The 12,500-nt window shown below is 44.8% G+C and overlaps 1 pseudogene; it reads left to right on the top strand.

Annotated features, from left to right (window-relative positions):
- LOC129378896 (traf2 and NCK-interacting protein kinase-like) overlaps positions 1–12,500 on the top strand; it is a 45,617-nt pseudogene that overhangs the window by 17,250 nt on the left and 15,867 nt on the right.

Here is a 12,500-nt window from a genome sequence, read left to right as displayed (position 1 = left end):
GCAGAATCAAACTTTTTTAAACTGAATTATTTATACATATTTGATCAAACTGCCATCATTTTGTAACAATTTGTTATGAGATCTCCTGAACCTCCTCAGTGAGTTTTTATTGTTGTCTAGAAAAATCAACCAAAACCATCCAATCAGTCAAGAGGTGGGTCTTAGCGCTGTGAATCAACCTCATGTACTCGCTTCCTGCTTTCATGTGTGCAAAAATATTTAAAATAACTGAATGTTTAATTAACTTTGTCCCCGTTTTCATCCTCTGTCTGTGTTTATTTCAGGGTCGCCATGTCAAAACGGGCCAGCTCGCTGCCATCAAGGTCATGGACGTCACCGGAGTACGTGTCACACGCCCAGCATGCTCAGCGCTCTGGACAAGTTAGAGCTTTAAAAACGCTTGAACTGAATCTCTCCATGTGCTTGTTTTCATTCTCCAGGATGAGGAAGAGGAGATTAAAGCTGAGATTAACATGCTGAAGAAGTACAGTCACCACAGGAACATTGCGACATATTATGGCGCCTTCATCAAGAAGAACCCTCCAGGAATGGACGACCAGCTCTGGGTAGGAGTTAAATGTTACGGATTGTTTTAGATTTGGTCTGCAGTGTGTGAGCTGTTTTCGTTGCCCTGGCAGCTGGTGATGGAGTTCTGTGGCGCCGGATCGGTGACGGACCTGATCAAGAACACCAAAGGGAACTCCCTGAAGGAGGAGTGGATCGCCTACATCTGCAGAGAGATCCTCAGGGTGAAACAGAAACTCCAGGAACCCTAACCTGGTTCCCTGAGCAGCGCCAGGTTTTCTCTAGCTGTCAGCAAAGAATAACGGCGTTTACTCTGCATCTTTCTCCAGGGATTAACCCACCTCCACCAGCACAAAGTCATCCACAGAGACATAAAGGGGCAGAACGTGCTGCTGACGGAAAACGCAGAGGTTAAGCTGGGTGAGAAGCTGAACCACGGCTGCAGGGTGGGACGGCGGCGCCCTGGTCTGCGCCTCCTTCAGGACTCTCTGTGTTTCCACAGTGGACTTTGGTGTGAGCGCCCAGCTGGACCGGACGGTGGGGCGAAGGAACACGTTCATCGGGACGCCGTACTGGATGGCGCCGGAGGTCATCGCCTGCGATGAGAACCCAGACGCCACCTACGACTTCAAGGTAGGCGTTTGTTGGTGCGTGAGGTCTGGATCCAACATCTGGATCTAACATCTGGATCCAACATCTAGCTCTAATATCTGGGTCTAACATCTGGATCTAATATCTGGATCAAAAAAATCTGGATCTAATATCTGGGTCTAACATCTGGATCTAATATCTGGATCCAACATCTGGATCTAATATCTGGGTCTAACATCTGGATCTAACATCTGGATCCAACATCTGGATCTAATATCTGGATCTAACATCTGGATCTGATATCTGGATCAAAAAAATCTGGATCTAATATCTGGATCCAACATCTGGATCCAACATCTGGATCCAACATTTGGATCTAACATCTGGATCTGATATCTGGATCCAACATCTGGATCTAATATCTGGGTCTAACATCTGGATCCAACATCTGGATCCAACATCTAGCTCTAATATCTGGATCCAACATTTGGATCCAACATCTGGATCTAACATCTGGATCTAATATCTGGGTCTAACATCTGGATCTAATATCTGGATCCAACATTTGGATCCAACATCTGGATCTAACATCTGGATCCAACATCTAGCTCTAATATCTGGGTCTAACAGCTGGATCCAACATCTAGCTCTAATATCTGGATCTAACATCTGGATCTAACATCTGGATCCAACATCTGGATCCAACATCTAGCTCTAATATCTGGGTCTAACATCTGGATCTAATATCTGGATCCAACATCTGGATCTAATATCTGGATCTAATATCTGGATCTAACATCTGGATCCAACATCTGGATACAACATCTGGATCCAACATCTAGCTCTAATATCTGGATCCAACATTTGGATCAACATCTGGATCTAATATCTGGATCTAACATCTGGATCTAATATCTGGATCTAACATCTGGATCTAACATCTGGATCCAACATCTAGCTCTAATATCTGGGTCTAACATCTGGATCTAACATCTGGATCCAACATCTAGCTCTAATATCTGGGTCTAACATCTGGATCTAATATCTGGGTCTAACATTTGGATCCAACATTTGGATCCAACATCTGGATCTAATATCTGGATCTAACATCTGGAGGGTTGCAAATAATAAATAAATAAAAACCTGTTTGAGGTTCGATGGCTCCTCAAACCATGAACGAGCCTCAGACCTTTGAGATCTACGTTCATTGGAGCTTCTTAAACTTAAAGACCCTCTAACTGTTCAAAGACACTTTAAAACTGAACTTGATCCTTTGTTGGATGTCAAACCTTTGCAGAACCATAAGAGGTCGTCAAATGGCTCATTGACCCTTAAATCGTTTGAGGGCCCTGCGTCTCGTCTGGACCTCACACTCTGTGAGGATGCAGCTTCTATGCACCACAAATCTGGAACAAACTTCCAAAAAACTGTAAAACAGCCGAAACACTGAGCGCCTTTAAATCTCACCTGAAAACCTCCTGGTTAGAGTTTTATTTGAAACATAATCAATTACAAATTTAATGATGGAACTTGACTTCATGTCATGTTTTGATTGTTGATTCGACGTTTCAAGACTTTGTGTTTTTGTGTTTATGATGTAAAGCTCTTTGAAATGTGCGACACACTTTAAATTTGATTGATTGATTGATTGATATATGAAAAACCTCAGACCTTTTTCAGGCTGTGTTTTCAGGGCTCTGATCCTGATGAGAACCTTCAGTAACTCTGTCGTCTCCGGACCTTTAATAGACGAGACGGTTGGACTTCAGTGTAAACTAGAATGTAAACTAAAAATATTGGATTTTCTCTTTACTTTCTTGCTTCCAGCCAATAAAATCCAACACCTCGTCAGTCACGTAATCAGAGTCCTTGTAGCTGTGAAGAAGGATCACAAAGTGACCTTCAGAAAAATGTCACATCTGTTGGTTTTTGGATTCCTGGATTAAAAACCCTGAACAGACAGAAACAGGAAACAGGCAGTTTTGCACCAGTTTGATGGTTGCTGATAGCTAGTAGCTTGTTGCTAGTAGCTAGTAGCTGGTACCTGGTTGCCAGTTGCTGGTTGCCAGCTTATAGTTGCTGGTTGCCAGTAGCTGGTTGCCAGTTGCTGGTTGCCAGTAGCTGGTTGCCAGTTGCTGGTTGCCAGTAGCTGGTTGCCAGTTGCTGGTTGCCAGTGTGCCGCAGTGCGGACAGGACGAGCTCTGGATCGAGTTGCTGCAGGATGAGCTTCTCCGCCATCAGCTGCGACCCTCCAGGTTTTCAACGCGTCAGGAAAGTTTGTCTCCCAGGAAGCTAAACTCAGGAAATGTGATTGTGTTGAAACGGAGGCAGAACTGGGCAGATGGGCTTCGTCTCTGTCTGTATTTTTACCGCTTGACGAGAACAGCGACCCGTGCAGCCGTCTCTCGGAGGCTGGAGGTGTTGAGTGGGTGACACGCTGTGAGGATGTGTTTGTCTCTCTGCAGAGTGATCTGTGGTCGCTCGGCATCACCGCCATAGAGATGGCAGAGGGAGCTCCACGTAAGTGAGATTACACTGACGAGCTGCACAGTTTGTCTCCAGAAACAATAATAATAAAATCACTCATTTTACATTTTCACTTTGGATTTTTCATTCATCAAATCTGATCTTTTCTCTTTACTTTCCTATATTTACTTTATGTTTCCTTTCCTTTTTCCTCTCTCCTTGCCTCCTTCCCTCCTCAGCTCTGTGCGACATGCATCCCATGAGAGCGCTCTTCCTCATCCCCAGAAACCCGGCGCCGAGGCTCAAGTCAAAGAAGTGGTGAGTGTCTTTAAAGCGTTTCAGAGTTTGAACGTTCTTCCCGGATCCTGAACCGGGTCGGTTCTGCAGGTCCAAGAAGTTCCAGTCGTTCATCGAGAGCTGCCTGGTGAAGAGCCACAGCCAGCGGCCGAGCACCGAGCAGCTGCTGAAGCACCCCTACATCCGAGACCTGCCCAACGAGCGCCAGGTCCGCATCCAGCTGAAGGACCACATCGACCGGACCAAGAAGAGGCGGGGAGAGAGAGGTGAGGTTCTGATCGACCCGCTACGACCCGCTACGACCCGCTACGACCTGCTACGACCCGCCGTGACCCTGCAGCGGCTCCAAGGCTAACATGTCAGTTTTCCCCACAGATGAGACGGAGTATGAGTACAGCGGGAGCGAGGAAGAGGATGAAGACCGGGACATCGGAGAGCCCAGGTAGGAACAAATCTGGATCTGAAAAACATTCCACTACCTCAGATTACAGCCAAGAACTGGATTAAACCGGGGCGGCTGGATTACAACGTTAACATGTTAGCAATGTTAGCCTAGCTAGCATTACTTACTGTACATAGCAGTGTGTGTAAATAATGTAAATAATCATCTTTAAAGGGCCAGTGCTATTTGACCCTCTCCAGACACATGAGGTGAAATTAAAAACCTTATTTACAATCAGAAAGAACCTGCAGACTGATGTTCTCCTTCAATTCAATTTTGCATATAAAGTGTCATTATTTGACAAATAAATCCAAGTTGACACTTTAAAAGAACTTTTATTGCAACTTTTAGTTCAACTTTGCAGTAAAAGTTTCATTATTTACCAAATGACACTTTATGATAATGCAGAACCCTTCAAATAAAGTGTTACAATAAAGTATTATGAGCTGATTATCATGAGTAAAATTGGTAAGTTTTGGATTAAATAACTGATAAAAGTGAAACTCAGGGATCAACTGAAAACACAAAAATACCAAACAGTGAAAACTAAACTCAGATTGAATCCAGCAGTCGGTTTGAATGTCGGATTCAGACGCAATTAATGCAGCAAAAATCAGGTGGTAAAATTCATGCACTATCATAATTAACAATACTACAGGATTCAGACAATTTTTCTGTTTGTAAATTTGGGTGTTTTCATTTCTTAATGTTTCAGCTCAATCATCAACATTCCCGGAGAGTCGACTCTGAGGCGGGACTTCCTGCGCCTCCAGCTGGCCAATAAGGAGCGCTCGGAGCTGATCCGGCGCCAGCAGCTGGAGCAGCAGCAGAACGAGGAGCACAAGCGCCAACTACTGGCTGAGAGGCAGAAACGCATCGAGGAGCAGAAGGAGCAGCGGCGGCGGCTAGAGGAGGTAGCTTCACGTTTTTACAATCCGGCTAATAATAGATGCTCCACATAAAAAACTCATAATCCTAACACAAGACAAATGAGCCCAATTACTGGTCGCCTGCTGCTATTTTAATTTGTGGAAAGCTGCCTCCGATGTTGGAGGAAACACACCTGTGTTGTTGGCGCCTCAGCGAATCAGAAAGCCTCAGAGACAAACACTCAGCTGACCCTGTGCTGTGAAAACGTTCCCACCCACAGCAGCAGCGCCGGGAGCGGGAGCTGAGGAAGCAGCAGGAGCGGGACCAAAGGAGGCGCTACGAGGAGATGGAGCAGCTCCGCCGGGAGGAGGAGAGGAGGCACGCAGAGAGAGAGCAGGTAGGAGCACACCTGGCTGATCAACCTGAGCACCAAAATATACAAAGTCAGGGTTATTATCCTCTGAGAGCTACGAAGTATCAATTAATTTTTCACTGACTAGCAGTCTCACAAAAACTAGAATTACATCAGAATCTAAATGACTCAATTTTCAATGCTTATAAAAATAAAAGCCTAAATTAAAGGAACTAGATTATGAAGTCATAATAATATAAACATAATGACACAATGTCACCAGAAGAAAGTCCTAAAATTACTAGTAAATCAATAGCAGCAGGCAGTAGCATTAGCATTGTAATATTAGCATTTGCATCAGAATATTAATTTTAGTATTAATTAAGATTCAAATAATTGCCACCTTGAATAGTGGTGATGGCGTTATTATTAGCATATTAGCAAATAGATAACAACGATGAGGGTTCTGGTACTACGATGCTAAAAGCAGCATTAGCATTTTTACTATTAGCAATTACTGTTAACATTAGGATTCTAATGTTGTCATTGTGCTCTGGCCATTGTTGGGTCTTTTTGATAGCATTAGCATGCTAATATGGATGGCAGGATGCTAATATTACTGTTGGTATTGAAAAAGTAATATTAGCATTAGCATTAGAATATTATTAGCAGCATTAGAACTCAGCTATCACTGTTAGCATGCTTTCCCAGTGAAATGCCAGTGATTGTGTTATTGTTAGCATGCTAGCTGTGCAATAAGGACTGATGTTTGAACAGTAAAACCAGCATCATTGATTTTAATGACATTGTGTGACACAGGTTGGATGTTTTCCTGACAGTTTTGATCACAAAGTGATAAACCCAACATGCAACAGTGGCTGTTATAACCAGGCCTGATTCTAAATACTGAAAATCGTTATTGAAGATGTTGTCTGCTGAATCCATTTGTTAATTAACGAGTCTGAGGTAGCAGTGAGATTCAGACTGCTGAGAGTCGGAAGAGGAACGGAGCTTTTCTGCAGCTATGCGTCATTAACATTCACTATTTCAGATAATAACATCTTCTTCTCCAAAGCTGATTTCAGCTCGGCTGTTTTATTATGAGCATGCTGCTCTGTTCTGCTAATTATAGCCCCCTGCTGCTTTGCTCATTTTATTTTTCATCTGTTTCTGAATAACTCTCTAATTTAACACTCCTTTATGAATCTACTTTTGTCTGCCCTCTTTCTTTCTATTTTCCCCTCCACTATTTCCTGCTCTGCTGATGTCACTGGTTGCCTGGGGCTCTGATTGGCTTCTGTCTCGCCTGGTCGCTCTCTGATTGGCCGCGCCCTATGCGTGCTCTACGCTCTGATTGGCTAGGAGTATATCCGTAGACAGCTGGAGGAGGAGCAGAGGCAGCTGGAGATCCTGCAGCAGCAGCTCCTGCAGGAGCAAGCCTTACTGCTGGTAACGCCATGCAAACACACACGGCTGGTTCTGAGGCCCGACCCGCCAGGACCGGTTCTGATATTCAGTTCTGGTGCTGTAACCTTCAGGAAGGAACATCCAGAGCTGGGGAGTCCAGATTGGTGCCCTGCGGCCAAAACTGGTCAAGTTCATTAAATAAAAATGCTAAAGTTTTACTTCTTCTACCTGCTCATCAATAAACTGATATTTAATTAAATCTGTAAATCAGTAAAGATCCAAAACATAAACACGGATTTGGCCTGTTGCCTTATGAAAAAGAAAACCTGAGTGTTTTGGGTCATCAGTTGTTTTTGTGGGCCGAATGAAACCATTTCAAGGGCCACAAATGGCCCCCGACCCACACTTTGGACACGACTGCTCTGCAGGTCTGGACTCTTCACAACTCTTTCTAACAAATGAATGTGAAAATGTCACATATGATTCAGTTAATAATAACTAATTACTGAAATATTTAATAAACAGGAAGTGGATCCAAACAGATCCTTGAATCTCCAGAACAAACAAACATTTTGTATCCGTCACAAACTCCTGGTTCTATTCTGACTGGATATTTAACCACTCTGGTTGGTAGAACTGGTTAAGTTAATCTAAACTGATTTTACTGGTAAGAGAAATTGTTTAATATTTATTAAGACTGAGTCATTATTCCAGAGGTTAAAGGTTCGCCTGCTTTGCCCATTCAAACTGAGTTTTGACCACTTTTGGTTTTGAAAGAAATTCAAAGTAATTCTCATTCACTTTAAAGTAAAACAGCCCCTCAGCATTCTGCTGCCACCACCGTGTTTGACAGTTGGTAAAACATTCTAAGGTCTGAAAGCTTCACTTTGGCTACATTTGGCCAAATTACAATTATTTCAATCTCAAAATCCAGAATGTTTTCTGAGCCGTCGCATTTTATTCAATTTTTATGTCATTTAAGGAGGACGAGCATCAGATTTCTGCAGCAGATGAAGCTAATTCCAGACGTAAATAATACCTGAGCCTAGCAGTTAGCTTTCCTTTCATTAGCTTCTGTCGTCTTGTTATGATTTGGTGACAATAATATCTGAATAACTTCAAATAAATACATAATTCATTTCATAAACAGAGCGCTCTTCTAAACTGTTCAACAGAACAGTTGGACTTAATTAAAAATGTTACTTAAATTTTAAAATGTGCATGATGTAAAAATAATTTTAAAATGACTAAATATTGTAAAAACAAGCACTTTGGGGCATTTTCTGTGAATTCATATCAGTGAAACATGAAGCTAAATTTTTCAAGCTCATCAGTTCCTCCAAGATGCATCTACTTTAGAAATATTTAATCTTTTGTTTAATGATGAACATGATGTTGAGTGAAGCTGAGGCAGCAGTGGAGAGGAAGGAACAAATACTGCCACCTGCAGGCAGGAGTTAGCATCACATAACTCATGTTTTTGTGAATGTTTTTGATCATCTTTATGGAAAATTTACTACAAATGTAGAAAAAAGTGTAAATTTGTTGATTGTTTTTGTGAATTTGTGGAAATAAACTGGAGGGACTGATTGATGTAATGTGCTAAAAGTGTTTAGATTTGATTTATAAAATAATATTGAAGAGCACAACATTCAGCCTGAACTCCTCCTGTGGCCTCTTTCCTCTGCAGGAGTACAAGAGGAAGCAGATCGAGGAGCAGCGGCAGGCGGAGCGGCTGCAGCGGCAGCTGCAGCAGGAGCGCGCCTACCTGGTGTCGCTGCAGCAGCAGCAGCAGGAGCCGAGCAGGAGGAGCCGCAGGACAAGAAGGCTGTACCACTACAAGGACCAGGCGCCGGGCAGCAACGACAAGCCCGCCTGGGCCAAAGAGTAACCTGAGGGGCAGATGGGGGACGATGGGGCTGCTGGGGGCAGATGGAGGCTGCTGGGGGTGATGGGGGCAGCTGGGGGGCGATGGAGGCAGCTGGGGGGGCGCTGGGGTTCTGCTGGGGGGCGATGGAGGCAGCTGGGGGCTGCTGGGGGGCGATGGGGGCCCGGGGCCCTTCACTATGAGGCCAGGTCAGAAAACAGGGGCGTCCTGTGAAACTGTATTTCCATGCAGATGACTTGATCAGCTTAGAAAAAAATATTTTAAATATTTAATGTCTTAAAGAACAACTTCATGTTCCTGATACGACTTTCCTCCTGTGATTCAGTTTCTGTTTTCCAGCAGCTTGTTGAGTAAACAACGAGAACAGGAAGAGCTGGAAACGTTTCATGTGTTTTTAATCCACAGGAACAGATCCAGAGGAAACTGGACTCCAGGTTTTGGGTGATTTTCTTCCCTTCAGGCGGTGACTGTAAAGAACCAAACGCTTTTTTATTCCTTGATTTTCCTCTTTACAGATGGATGAAAGAGCTCCGCTCTGCATGGTGGGAAAATCCACCAATAAACACGTTTCTTTGCAGATCAAACATTTGAAAAGTGGCATTTTGAATTGGTGAGCCCACGGCTCAATAAAAGGCATCAATAAGAGCCTTTAAAGCAAAACTTTATTTAGATTCGGTTCCGTTTGGTTTTACAGACTTTAACTGATTCCTGATTCACTAAAGAGGAAAGAAAGATTCACTTCCATCTTTGTTTTTATCTTCTTCTTTCCTTTGAAGGAAGAAGACAGAAAGAAGGAATTTTCTTAAGAAATTTTTTTAACCAAATCTAAGAAAACAGCATTTTGAGCTGTTTCAAAAATCATTATTTTTGAAACGACTGTTGAAAATATTGAACAACTCAGGTAATAAATGGTTTTAAAGCAGGATGATGAAATTAAAAAGTAAATTTAACCAAAATGTTTCAGGAACTTTGACCTCTTTCATATCGGAGAGTTTTTATTGTTTCCATGATTTAATAAAAAAAAAAGCTTTATGAAAATGTTTGGATGAATTTCAGGTAAAACAGTTAAACCCTGGTTTCCGCCTCACCAGTGGGTTTCGCTATCACCCCTGACCTTTGACCCCAGTGCCTTCCTGTAAACTGGCTGCCTCCAGGTGATGCGCCGCGCTCAGAGCAACTCGCCCCGCGTCCCGCCCAAGAAGTACCACTCCTTCATGGAGACGCGGGACGTCAACCTGGACAACCTGCTGCTGCTGCCGGGTTACCGGCCGCCCAGGCCCCGCCCCCCGTCCTACCCGGCCCACGTCAGCCCGACCCGGGACAACCTCAACCTGCCCAGGATCCGGATCACCTGCCTGCCGGAGCCGGCCGTGCGGCGCCAGAGTCCCGGCGGGAGCCCCGTGAGGCAGCCGGAGTCCAGGGGGCGGAGCCCCGCCCGCCGGGTCAGTCTGGAGCCGAACAGAACCGCCCGCTGGTCCTGACGGGCCCCACCGGACCCGATCGGACCCTAACCCCATTAACCGCCTCCTTTCTCTAACCAGGTCTCCTCATATCCTCTAACTCTGGCCGCCGTGGCTCACATGGTGATTTTTGTTCCTTAAAAACGTTCCAACTTTCTGGATTCTCTGTCCGGCTTTTCCTCAACAAAACCTCTGAGCTTCGGGAATCTCTTCGTTCAGGGTGGTTTTAAAGGAGACCTGTTATGCAAAATGCACATTTGAACATTTTATTCTTTCATTTGGATTTCAACCCCAGTGGACCTCTGATTGGTCGGCTGGTTTTACTGCTGTCTGCTCTGTACAATGGCTGCTGGAGAAGGAGAGTGTTTTGTTCTTGACTCACCATTCAGAAACCACTTGCTGCATTCTTGATGGTTGCGCAGGAGGCTCCATTTCTGCTGTTCAAAGTTGTGTTTGCATGACTGCCCCTCTGTTTGGAGCCATTCCAACATGTGAGTGTAAACGTTGAGTTGGGGGCGTGGCCAGCAGCAGAGAGCAGTAAACGGCTGTTCTGACAGGAGATCAGATGTGAGAATCATTTTGTGGGGAAAATGTGCAGAACATGTTTTGTATCGTCTGTAGACCGATCCTAACCGGTTCTAGGAAGCATAATAGGTCACCTTTAAGGATGTTTTGGTGAAGATTATGGCGTCTGTTCAGTCTTTGGGTGACTGCAGCGACTCATCTCCAACTAAATGTTTCTTAGTTTATAAATTGGTCCAACAGCCTTCAAAGCACCAGATTAAGACTGAAAACATTTTCTTTCCTCCTCAAACTTTCTAACCTTCTTTTTTCTGCTGACTGGATTCTTCATGTCACTAAAATGGGATTAATGTGTTTTACTGCATGATGTTTGTTTTGATGTCTAACAGGAATTAACGTCTACAGCTGATCTCACGTTTCCTCCTTCAGGGTTCTTCTGTCTGTTTGTTCAGGTTCTGTCTGTTTGTTCAGGTTCTGTCTGTTTGTTCAGGTTCTGTTTGTTCAGGTTCTGTTTGTTCAGGTTCTGTTTGTGGTTCTTGGAGCTCAGGGAGAAAAACCCTCTAAATGGAGGCAACAGCATGTGAAAACCCATGTAGGGCAGATCTGCAGGCCCGCCCCCTAGTGGTCGCTGCTGGACAGATGTAGGGCATCTGCAGCTATTTTCAGTGGTCTATCCCCATCACAGCCTCACAGGGAGGGAAACTTTCCTCAAAACCTGAGCTCAGTTTAGGAGAAAGTTTATTTATTTATGCTGGAAAACAATCTGGCCTCCAACCTGCTTCACTTTTTACCCCTGGAAAGTGAAAGATGTTCATATTTTAACCTTTTTATATGAATAAACTCATAAACTAGCTGAGAAAACCAGAGGTAAACATGTGAACCAGGAAGCGAACGCCAGCTGAGAGCGGCGGACATGTTGGCTTGACGCTGAGTGACGGCGGTCTGCTGTTCGCCAGGTGGAGGAGCATTATAAGATGAACAGACAGGATTCTCCTGCGTTGCAGCATAAAGTCTCCAACCGGATCTCCGACCCGGCCCTGCCGCCCCGATCCGAGTCCTTCAGCAGCGGAGGGATCCAGCAGGCCCGGACACCGCCCATGCACCGCTCCGTAGAGCCGCAGGTCAGAGGTCACAGAGCACTGGGCGGGCGGGGTTTACTGGACGTTTAATTGGTTGGATGGTAGAACCTGGTATTTCTGGTGTTGTGTAGAACTTTGTTCCCCGTCTATCTGGAGAACGGTTAGCTCCATGGTGACAGGCAGCAGATGTCTCGTCACGGGTTCAGAGTTCACTAGCAATCTGTCCGCTCCATGGGAACGGGTCGGAAACTCGGGGACATACAGGGAACCAGAACCAGTCTGACCCAGTCTGATCAGTCTGACCAGTCTGACCCAGTCTGACCCAGTCTGACCAGTCTGACCCAGTCTGACCCAGTCTGACCAGTCTGACCAGTCTGACCCAGTCTGACCCAGTCTGACCAGTCTGACCCAGTCTGACCCAGTCTGACCCAGTCTGACCAGTCTAGTTAGCTGCTGGTTCTCTTCCTGAAATGTTTCCTCCTCTCCTTCACTCCTTCCTGCTTCCTGATCACATGCTAACACCTCCTGCTCTTCCTCCTTCACCTTACCTTTCTCCTGCCTGTGTGTGTGTGTGTGTGTGTGTGTGTGTGTGTGTGTGTGT

This window comes from Poeciliopsis prolifica, unplaced genomic scaffold (assembly GCF_027474105.1).
Source record: "Poeciliopsis prolifica strain line A6 unplaced genomic scaffold, Auburn_PproV2 SCAFFOLD054, whole genome shotgun sequence".
Taxonomy (NCBI): domain Eukaryota; kingdom Metazoa; phylum Chordata; class Actinopteri; order Cyprinodontiformes; family Poeciliidae; genus Poeciliopsis; species Poeciliopsis prolifica.
This window is presented reverse-complemented; position numbering and strand designations above follow the sequence as displayed.